The 12,206-nt window shown below is 45.5% G+C and overlaps 1 protein-coding gene across 1 annotated transcript in view; it reads right to left on the bottom strand.

Annotated features, from left to right (window-relative positions):
- Nucleotides 1-12,206, bottom strand: part of trioa (trio Rho guanine nucleotide exchange factor a) — a 76,963-nt gene that overhangs the window by 47,316 nt on the left and 17,441 nt on the right.

Raw genomic sequence — 12,206 nt, 5'->3', positions numbered from 1 at the left:
GACAATACTGATTTTTAAATTCAGGGATCTTGTTACATAAAAAGGTGCTTTACACAGTAGTTTAATCCAAAAATCTGTTTTTATTTGTGTCTCAAATAAGGTTCCAGTGGGCGATGAACAAAAACAGCGGTGATGATTTTCCGGACCTCGGGAGAAGAACAATGCGCTGACGTGAATGAGAACCCTGGGAGGGGAGGGGCTGGAGCTTTTTAGTCCAAAGGTTCCCATGAAACCCTTCGATATCCTTCCATTATTTTATCAACAAGCTCCCATTAAACTCGCCACTCTCTCCCCCTCTCACCCGTCTACCCACCCACGGCCGCTAGCTATTCCCCTCTCTCCATTGGACCAACATGTAATAACAATAATAACAATAGGCAAGGCCATTTCCCCTTCAAAAGGCCTCACACGTCCCAAGCACCAAGGCTAATGAAATCTCTCAATAACACACACACACACACACACAGCATCCCTCCGGAACTGGCTGCTGAGACAGGCAACGTCTCCAACAGGCCTGAAACTGAGAGTGTGGGGCGTGAAATTTACAGACAATGACCTCAGTCAACCACACTTTATCTCAGTAGCGACAGAGGCGGCCATGATGTCCTCCTCATAGAGACCGACCACCGTGGGATATATTTTTAAAGACCTAAAATGTTCATCCTGAATATCTGAGTCTGGTTTATTGGCCAAGTATATAACACACACACACACACACACACACACACACACACACACGATTGCCTATCCAAGTGGATGGATTAATGTAAACCCATCATTATTATATGCATGTGCATTTCCATACAAATGAATACAAGTCTGGAAAAATGCCAATTCCTGACACACAACACACACAGTTCCTATATGAGACCCCCCATTCTATGAAGCCCCTTTTATACATGAGTCAGGGCCACCTCAAGACACGTTGAGTGCAGTTGTGCGTTCGCGGAAGGTTGTGGAAGGTCACCCTGCATTGTATTGCCAGGGTGACTCACTGGTCGATGTCAAAGAGGACTCCATTCACTGCGACATGTGACACGTTGTGGGCCTTGCTGCCAGATAAGCGTGATGAGTCCAGAACTGACTCAGTCTATCCTCACTGACAGTCCACTTTTCTTTCAAGCACGGGGGCGATTAGACTTTTTTTATGTTTCTCGATATGTCTAGGCATTGCATGCAGTGCCACGTGACTTCTGAGCAGCGTTGGAAACTGGAGCACCGAGAAAGCGGAAAAACTCGAACAATGGAGCACTCAACAAGCCACATCTTCCCAAGCTGACTTAGACCTGGACAGGCCTGTTCTTCTGACTCGAGTTCGAACGTCATGAAGCTGTAAAGTTTTATATACGAAGCAGAAGTAAAAGACAAAAGACATGGATGAAGCCAGACTGTCAGAGGAAGGAACGGAATGGAGGGAGGGAAGGAAAAGGAGTCAAGGAGGGGGGGAAGAGTGACACAGCGAGGCCAGCTGTATGACCGTCCGTCACCACCGGAGACAGCTGAGAGAGGAGAGGACGGGCAAACAGCAGCTGTTTTACACACACACACACACACACACACACACACACAATTATCTAGCATGCAAACACATCCTGCTTCCCCCCGACCGCAGCACTGATTATCAAAAGTTTGTCTTTTTATTTTTAACTCAACTGGTATACACACACGCGCGCACACACACACACGTTGTTAATTCTGCAGTATTTTGACAAACAAATTGCACAAAAGTCTATTAATGGTCCTGCCAAGGTAACTCTGTTAGATATTAATAAACGTAAACTATCAATGAAGAACAATCCAGTACAGGCCCTCTCACAGACACACACTCTAGGATCATACGGGACCCACAAGTCCCACTACACACAGCTAAAGGTTGACTTCTGTCGCATGCTCAAAATGCTGAGCATTCCTGCTCTTCTATATATATATATATTCCACGGATGTCATTCAGAACATATGTGCCCTTTCTATAGAGCACGGTGGCCTCTGATTGGCTGTCACCAACTCAAACACATCTGGAGTTGTTATACACCATCACTTCATGTGACCCCTGCAGTGCGCGCAAACACACACACACACACACACACACACAGAGAGAGAACACCCCGGTGAGATAACACACAGACTCGGAAAAGAAATAACACTTCAATGCTTCAGTGTCAACAACACCATAGCCTGAAAATCCAATATTTAAAACATACAGGACTGGCTTCATGTGTGGGTCCAGTTTAAATGGAATTAAAAGAGAAAATGCACACAGGCTTTGGTTGCCAGATTTAGGCAAATCACAAACATCCACATACCTATGAGTATGATAAGATGGTGGAAGAGAAACCCACTTGACCATGCAAAGGTTCGAGGAAGATGGACATCTGGGTTAACCCTGGGGCAAAGTTATCCTCTTAAACACACACACACACACACACACACACACACACACACACACACACACTCCGGTGGCTTCAAGGAGGAAACGGGCCCTCCAACACAACCTATGAAAAGTAATGCAGAGACTGTCAGTGTCACCTCTTTTTGCAATGCAAGGATGTGAAGGATTCAACCGAGACCGATGATTGGACATATTTGGATACGCTTTACGTGTGTATCACAATGTATTGCAATCACGTCAAAAACTTTCATTGTTGTTTGCATTTTATACACATACTTTCCATATAGATTTTACATTTACGGCATTTACCAGACGCCCTTATCCAGAGCAACTTACAGTCAGTAGTTACAGGGACAGTCCCCCCCTGGAGACACTAAGGGTTAAGTGTCTTGCTCAGGGACACGATGGTAGTAAGTGGGTTTGAACCTGGGTAGTAGCCTAGTTACCCACTAGGCTACTACCACCATATAGAACCTCACCAAGTTACAGTCACATCTTGAAAATATATGCCACCACATATGAAAATACAGTCATAAAACAAGAGAGAGACACAATCTTTTATGAGTCGAAATCAGCCAGAATCACCCAGTAGTAGCGTGCATCGGAGCTGTCAATCATCAAGCTCCTCCTACTTCAGACAGTTTCTAAAAAACATCACGTTCTGTGTGACAGAAATAATTACAATAAAAAAAAAAGGTAGTTTGTTTATTTCCTTCAGGATGCAGAAAAGGAGCAGCTCACGAACACGCGCCATGCTTAGCGTGTAGGTCTGTACTGAAAAATAGGGCCCTACATTTTAAAATGTGCATCTTTCCTCAATCACTCAAACTAACGCTGTCCTTTCCGTAATTAAAGCCTTTTGTGATTAACGTCAGGGCGTAGTGGTGGCCGGCGTGGAAGGAAGCAGACTCGTAACCGGGAGCGATGGTGTCAAGACGAACGAATCCTCGGTATCTGGCCAGAGCGGGCCCAGAAGTAACTCCGCGCCGGGGCCTCGCCGCCGCTTCGTTATCATACCCCCGCCATTCTCTGTTCCTGCCCGGGGCTAATTTTAGCCCGGTCCCCGTGGAGCCGCGCTGCTCTCCCCGCTGCTGCGCTCTCCATTTCAGGAATGAACGAGTGCAAGGAGAAAGCGCGAGAGCGGGCGAGCGAGAGAGAGAGAGAGAGAGGGAGGGTGCGGGTCACACCCTCGTCACCCTCTGCCGCGCGATCTATCGTTCTATTTCGGTTCTCCGGCTTCTGTCGCTCCTCGTTGGTTCTCCCTCTGTTACATCCTTCTGGATTTCCTCTTTTAAAGCGTGGCCACAACAATAAGAAAAACGTGGAAGACTGCGTCCACAGTCACGGCCCATAAAACAGGTCATGTTCTTATTTTTTATAAACCATTGGATTTATAAAGACTGCTCATGCTGTAGAAAAGGCAGAAATCATATGAACATTTTCATAACGTGTTTACAGTTTTGTCTTAATTTATGCAAGAAGTATTATTAAAACAGCAGCAAGTCAGCCACTGTTTAATAACCCTTTCATAAAAACGTCATGTATATCATGATATCATAATGCAGACACAGCACCAGATCATTCATATTTTAAGACCACTGTACAAGTAGGGCGCACACACACACACACACACACACACACACACACACACACAGCTGCAGTAGACAACAGAGTGAACATCTCAACCCACCGCATACTGATACTCTCGGTGGACCAACAACCCGGGGACCTGAAAACAAATGATCTCATCCAATTCATACGGGGGTGCAGCAGCCAAAATCGCAAACCGTCTTTTACTTTGTGCGGGCCCCCGAAATGCTTATTTATAAAGAGGAGGCAAAAAAAGGTCGATTATGGACGGAGACCAGAAAGACCGGGAGGAGAAAAAAAAAAAAAATGACTGCAGTGCTGCAGACGATGATCTCATACAACCACAGCCAGCCAGCGAAGCGCTTCTTCCTCCCCCATCAACGCAGCCCCACTTCACTCATCTGCCATCCTTCGTATCTTCTTCCGGCCTGAAAAGCAAAGCCCTCCCTCTCGAACCCTAAAGGCCGCCATTCGTGTCCATTTCCACAGCAATCGACTTGCCCGGGGACAGGACTTTGACACAATCGCGTTTCACGTGACAAAAAGATGAAAGCAGACGGAGGAAGTGCCTTTATTTACTTAGTTCGGATTTTAAAACAGGCACAGAAAGGACACCACAAAACCCGCTGTGTATTAGCAGCAACAATATGCCACGGTCCCCATGAGCATAACCAAGGACTTCATTTTAAACTCGGAACGAGGTGACGGGAGCCAGCCTACCCCCCTACTGTATCTGTAAGGATTATTATTATTATTGGAGGGTTGACATTTTGAGGCCTTTTACCAATCTTGCACACTCATCCTCATCAAACACCCTCAAATTTCACAGGAACATTCAGGGTGATGCCCTGGTCACACTATTAGCAGTTATGTACAGCACCACCAAATGGTCACTTTCATTAAAACCACGTGCAACTTTGGGCAGGATGTCGTCAAGGAGTTCCATTCCATTTGAAGCACCGACGAGGGGAACCAAACTTGGTACACGTGTGTCATCCCAACATATTGGGATCCAATAGACATCCCTTAGGCTAAGATGCATAAGAAATTAGATTCTTTTTTTTCCTCATATCCTAAACTTCTATGGTGAGCTCTTTACCACATCATCCCATAAACCCCAATATTGCTCAGCATCAAGGCAACAAGCGTTCCACGTGTCAAAAATCATAATTCTTCCTTGAAAGGTATGGCTGTGAAGAAGCTTAAAGTTGACCTATTAATTTCACCTCTGAGTTTTACTTCCTGATTTTATACGTCTGAAACGTGGGTTGAAAACACCACACGTGTGCTTTTATCCTCTATTACCCTGCGAATGATTGTTGAAGTGAAACCTTGAAAACACCTGCCCTGCCGCGTGACACCGCAGGTCCGTGCCAGGCACTGCGGACCCAGCGCCTCCTTCAACGAGCACAGATATTTAAAATGCTTGGCACTTTGGCATCATGGGTCGCGTCTTGACCGTGCCCGCTTCATTAGAATTGGATGAATGACATTGTACTGTGGTGTTTATTAAATGTTTAATAGTATGCTTTTTTTCAACCTGGATTAATTAACTAAATTTACTACTAAACCGCCCTTATAGCGGTCGCACCAGACATGCCCACAGGTACATTTTTCTGTCCTCCATCGCCGGACCCTGACCATACTTTAATGTGTAACTAAACAGAAGGATGGATCAGATCACATGGCAGTGGTGGCCTAAGAATCACAGGGCAGTGGTGGCCTAGTGGTTAAGGAAGCGGCCCCGTAATCAGAAGGTTGCCGGTTCTAATCCCGACCCGCCAAGGTGCCACTGAGCAAAGCACAAATTTCACTGTGTGCACCGTGTGCTGTGCTGCTGTGTATCACATGTGACAATCACTTCACTTTACACTTTACAGATAGAACACAGAAACAAAAACTGCAATAATAGACATCTAGTTTAATGGGTGGGGGGAAAAAATCTAAATCCTCCATTACAAATACAGCAGAGTTGACAAACAGCAATAATGAGGAAAAAAAAAAAAGATCACTAAAATGATCACTGAATGAAGTTGGTTTTAGACCGAATGAAAGTGACAGTGAAGCGATTGTCATTGTGAAAAACTGCAGTGCAGCACACAATGACACAACGAAACGTGTCCTCTGTATTTGACCATCACCGGGATTCGAACCGGCAACCTTCTGATTATGTCACCGGCTGCTTCCTTAACCGCTAGGCAGTTCGCAATTCTGCTTTCAGACCATTGCTCTTGCCTGTATGTACAGTTTAGAATCTGACTAGTTTATGACTAATCGAAAATTAGTTGCAGCCCTAATTACAATACAATCTTTACACTGAAGGTCGACCAGTCAACTGGATACTTATTTAAAAAATGTCTTATTTTAAATCAAACCCGTGTAGCTCTACTTACTCATTTACTTTTCAAACATTCATGTCGAACAAGGTTTTCCCAAACAGCCTTAAAATTACCCAAAATAGACTGAAAATGGATACGGAATGAATGATTTCCACGAGGGATCTCCACCAAAACACGCTCGAATTTCCTGAACTGTCGATGGACATGCAACGTGTGTCTGGCGCAACACACGCCCCTGGGCCTTCACCAAAGAGGTGGACAGACCCCAGCGTTCCACGCGGTGGAGATACGTCACTCTGGCGCTCGAGGAGCCGTACGTGGTCTGTAACGACTGCAGCTGGCCAAGCAGGAGGATGAGGCCCTCGCTAACAGCTGCTAACCTCTAAATTATGGTGCAATGACTTGTGGGAAATGTAGTATCCCAAAACTCTAGGATGATCCACAGCATCTTCATCCACTGTTCTACCATTGATTAGCTGTGCATAGCGCCATGATGCTAGGCTAAGCAGTAACAGTCTTGTGTGTGACAGACCAGGCAAGTGGGCAGCGAGCCACAGCAAGCAGTTGTCCTGTCGGGATTTAAGGCAGGAAATAGGCTTGGCGCGTGATTGCTCTTAATCCTGGATCTTAATGGCCCAGGCGAGTGCGAACGCTTGACTACTGTGGGTTTGTGGAGCCATCTGCGTTGCGTTGATCACCACCATCCCAAACAGCGGGGACGGGGGGGAGACAAACATCTAGCAAGCTGAACAAAGTTCCTGCACCAACTGAATTTGAGAGAGGACAATCCAATACACCAGCAACCACAGTGACCAACAGAATGCCCAAAACGGCAGTTGTGAGGATAAACATGGTGAAACACAGACAGGGTTTACAAGGAAGCTGTGGGGCAGTGGTGGCCTAGTGGCTAAGCAAGCGGCCCCGTAATCAGAAGGTTGCCGGTTCAAGTCCCGATCCGCCAACATGCCACTGAGCAAAGCACCGTCCCCACACACTGCTCCCCGGGCCCCTGTCATGGATGCCCACTCCTAACCAAGGGTGACGGTTAAAAGCAGAGGACACACTTCACTGTGTGCCGTTTCATTGTGAAACACTGCAGCAGTGTGGTGATTGGTCAAAATTCCCTCTCCTCAGGTCTTTAAACTCCTCCATCCAACCAACCTGACATACAAGTGAAATGCAGTAATATTCATTAACGAGAATTTTATATTATGGAACACTATACTATCCATACATTGATTTAAATTTACAGCATTTACCAGACGCCCTTATCCACAGCGACTTAGTCAGTAGTTACAGGGACACTCAGGGTTAAGTGTCCTGCTCAGGGACACGATGGTAGTAAGTGAGGTTTGAACCTGGGTCTCCTGGTTCACAGGCGAGTGTGTTACCCGCTAGGCTACTACCACTACCACATTGATATACATACATCACACAAACAATTGCATAACACAATGGCAAAGGACTTGAACTGATCTAAATCAGAATGTACTGTACCAAGTACTGCAGGTTTTACGTTATTTAGCATAAGTAATTCCAAAACCTTGGAGACTGCGTAATAGAGCAACAAGTAAACAACGAAATCGGAATCTACCACTAGACGACTTTTGTTTCACGGTATCCGTGAAATTTCAGTAGTAGTTTACTTTAGGACGAGTACCTTAGCTAGCTCTGAAAACGAAATCTGATTCCGGTTGCAGCACTGATGCTTTTAGCTTGAATTTGATAAGGATTTCCAATGCTAGCCAGTGGCCATGCATAGTCAACATGGTCCTCATCAGCGTACAGTCACTTTCTACAAACGTATAACTAAACGTATGAGAGATAGTTCATGAAGTTAATCCACATGGTAACTGACACTACAGAATACTGTTATTGCTTTTTAGCTCATAACGAGATTGTTCCTCATTCCTAGAAGTTGGTGTACTGCAAACAAATGCAGGTCAGGGTTCAAACGGGTTCATCGCTCAAGTTGTTACCTCCGTGGTGCTCGTCTCCATGAAGCCCTGCTCCATCAAGCCGAATCCACATTTGAAAAAGGCGGAGGAGGTCAGTTAGTCTGGCCATGGCCCCCGTTTCTATGGCGACCACAAAGGCGCAGCCAATAATGACATCCCAGACCAGGTGGCATCAAAGAGAAAAAGACTTGCTTGGGTGGTTCGAGCAGTTTTTCTCTCTCCCTCTGCCCAAGTTTCAGAGAACAAAAGCTTCATTAGCACAAAGCTCCTACGAGACCATTTAGCACGCGGCCCTCCACGTTGACGGAAAAAAAGGGGCGAATGCGTGCGAGGGTAAAGGACAGAGAGTGAAAGCGTGTAACAGAGAAGGTTGTCCAGCGAGAATGAAAAGGCTGAGCGGAATTGGCATGGCTGGCGGGAACGGTATGGGGGCACGTGTGGGCCCTGCCCGCGGGTCCTCTACCCCACCCCGCGCCCATTCCCTTCTGCGGCACCACGGCATTCGTTCAACTGGCCACAGCACAGCAAACAGGTGACCGGTGACAAGTTCACGGTCTATTAATGTCCTGGAGGTAAACGGACACCCGTTGTTGAGTTCGTGTGCGTATTAGTGCAGGAAAATGTCCTAATATAATAAGGCAATACAATGCTATTGTGAAATATACATACATTACTATATAGTTAAGGAGAAAGTCTTTTCAATTTAAAAATTGTGATAAAATAAGCTTTTCCATTCAGAAAAAAAAGGGTTTTCTCCTCTCGCAATCAGAAATTCAAAGACTCGTGAAGATGGATGGTCAGATTCCTCTGTTTTTGAAAAAAAGACTGCGACAGACGTGTTAAGGCACGGAATTTCTGCAAGGCGACAGTCTGAAATATAAACCACACAGAAACAATCTTCTCAAGTTTGATGAGCAATAGCACCTTTTGCCACGCCTACTGAGTCAAGAGCAAGGGCGTTTTGTTGGAGAGTAGACATTCACATGATTAATGACTTATTTGATCGTAAATTGGGGTTGTTGTGAATCATTAAAAAATATACTTTGGTCTAAACTATTAGAGAAAATTTGTTAATAATCATTACATTAAATAAATAAATAGCTCCATGCCACATAAAACCATAACCCAATCCAGCATCAAGTTCCAGATCATTCTCGCAACAAGAACATAAATTCATGGGCCACTCCACGGTAACATTATACAAGCGTTTAGCAAACACGTACGGCGGGGAGAACGCAGGCGGGGGGGCAAGGGAGAGACGAGCAGAGAGAGGAGTGTTCTTGACCGTTCGGCTAAGCGCGATAATTAAGAAAGACTTGCTTTGAATTCCTGCTGCGTGATCTTGTTGGAAAAAACTCAAGGAGGCTCTTGCGTCTGGAGACGACATCAATGGCCGCAGAAATAAGCGGCTTTGATCCATCTCAGCAATTCGGCTCCATTTAATGAGCTCCGAGTTCAAACCTCACCCCTGAAATCTGACTAAGGGGGACAATTTCCGCTACAAGCACGTTGGCAAATTCAGTTTAGCTTCCACAAGCATTTAAACCAAAAAGAGGATTAAAAGTGACGTTGGGTGACATGATTAGACTTTCAAGATCCATAATGTGAATTCTTACATGGGCAGAGAGAAGCAGTAACTGTGGCAGAGAGCCTCTCCATAGGTGCCCGTAGGTTTGAGAGTAGGCCGAAGTCTCTATGACTCACGTCGGGACACCAGAAACATCAAGCGCTCTTCTTCAAGCAGCCGCCCCTGCCGTCTGTTCTCTCGAGAGGTCCGCCCGAGTTCAAGGGAGCGCAAGTTGCGTTCAGCCAGAGAGCAATTTTTCACCGCAGAACACACAGCCACGGTGGCAACAGTTCAACCGGCTGCCTCCGCCACCAGCACACACACAGAAACATAAGGGTAGGGAAGTCTGAAGCCCTGTCATTACGTTGCATGTTGCATTAAAGCACGTTCTTTAGTCCACCCAGACCGACCCGCTAATATCTCGGCCAAGCGTGTTGGGGTTCTCGTGGATTAGCCTGTAAGAGTGGTGTGTTTGTGTGTGTAAGCAGTTGTCAGAAAGAGAACAGATGGAAAGAGAGGAGTGGAGAGAGGAGAAGAGCCATGAGTGCTCATCATTCCATCCCACACACCCAAACACATATGGATACCCATAAACCATTTTTGAAAGGAATACAAATGGCATCAAAATCGAACACCAGTGATCAGTGATTTATGTATTTTGTTTCCAATTCTGAGAAGGATTGTATAAAAGTGCAAAACATTCAAAATTTTATTTGTCACATACACAGTCATACACGGTATGATATGCAGTGAAATGCTTTGGCGACTGCTACAGACCACAGTACTGCAAAGGTTGCAAGTATACAATAAACCAATATGCAAATATTGCAAACCTAACCAAATATTACACTTTTATGTCTTTAACATAAAACATAGTATGTAAAATATACATACATCAAGTAATTATTCAAAAGTGAAAGTCACAATTATTTAGTTTGATTTCAGAAACACTGTTGATTTCTGGAGATCTGTTAGAAGGACTGCAGGTTGGTCTCCCACACATCTGTAACCATGTAAAATGCAGTTTAGATAAACTTATGCTTGATCGACATCTGATCCATTGTTCGCTACTTTTTCTAAGCTGAAAGAAAATGTCTCGTTCAACGGCTATTGTTATACTGGTTGATTATGCCCATGTACATGGTCTATCCCCTAAAAGTGAATATTAGGGGTGGAGTGAGTGACATTTTGCCCAGGATAGCAATGATTGGTAACGTGTGAAGTATCACAATATGCTGTCATGTTGATATTTCACTAAATCTAACCAGAAATGGTGCGTAAAATGCACATTGTGATCATTTTTAAGTGAATTGGTGAGCCGGTTTTTTGAGCCGGGCTATGTGCCGCGTTTGACGTGATGTGAAAGCGCAGCGTCGCATGGCGCTGTCGTAAATCCGGCAGCCACGGGCAACAGGAAATAAACCCCTCAGCGTGCGTTCACTCACGCGAACACCTGCACCACATTTGGGGACCGTAGCACAGCCATAACTCACGCGCTCTGTACCAGTGCCGTTGCCGTGGAAACAGGCACACTCACCATGTTCCGGGAAGAGGGAGGCACATCCTATGTTCTGATAGGTGCGCCCCCGCCTGACTGAAACTATCCAACAACTCTGCAACGCACAAAAGTTTTCATTACAGCTTACAAGTTATGTTCTACGTGATGGACGGCCAGGACTTGCAGAATAAAAGGACAAGCTGATCAGAGAGGCCAGTGGAGAAGAAAAGAAACGTCAAGAATGTCTTCTGATATGTGAGAGAACACAAGAAACCTGCTGCTACCATCATGAGAGATCCAGTCCAAGTCGTAATGTGGGTTGGACATGGTGGACAGTCAGTGATAAATGAGAGTGTCACCATGACTCTCATCACAGAAATAATGGCTACTCTCTCTCTCTCTCTCTCTCTCTCTCAAGAGAGAGGAGGAATTTTTATTTATTTATTTTATTTATTTAAAGGTGTTCCATACGTCCACTGTGGGCCTGCCTCAACCTGTCGGCTGCTAATAAACACTCTTCATTCCTTCTACCTGGCATGCTGGGGCAGCTCCGCCTCTTTTCTGAGCCAGGGCACTGTGATTGGCTGGCGCACCTTTCGCTCACCTCCGACTACATAGACTAAGAGAGGTAATGACAAGATAATGCAAGGTTAGCTTGGGCTGGTCGGTGGGAAGCCAGGACAGGGCGTCCTACCAGCAGCTGTGTGTGTTAGTGTATGTGTGTGTGTGTGTGTGTACACAATCGAGTGGTGCATCATGGAGGAGAGTAAGCAGCGGATTTGGGTGGAGATGACATACACCGGCCTTACATCAAAGTTGGACTTCCCAGAGCTGGTCAAGGCCGGACTTTAGAATAAAACTATTT

This window comes from Denticeps clupeoides, chromosome 20 (assembly GCF_900700375.1).
Source record: "Denticeps clupeoides chromosome 20, fDenClu1.1, whole genome shotgun sequence".
NCBI lineage: Eukaryota > Metazoa > Chordata > Actinopteri > Clupeiformes > Denticipitidae > Denticeps > Denticeps clupeoides.
Note: the sequence above shows the minus strand (reverse complement) of the source record. Positions and strands in the feature narration are given on the sequence as shown.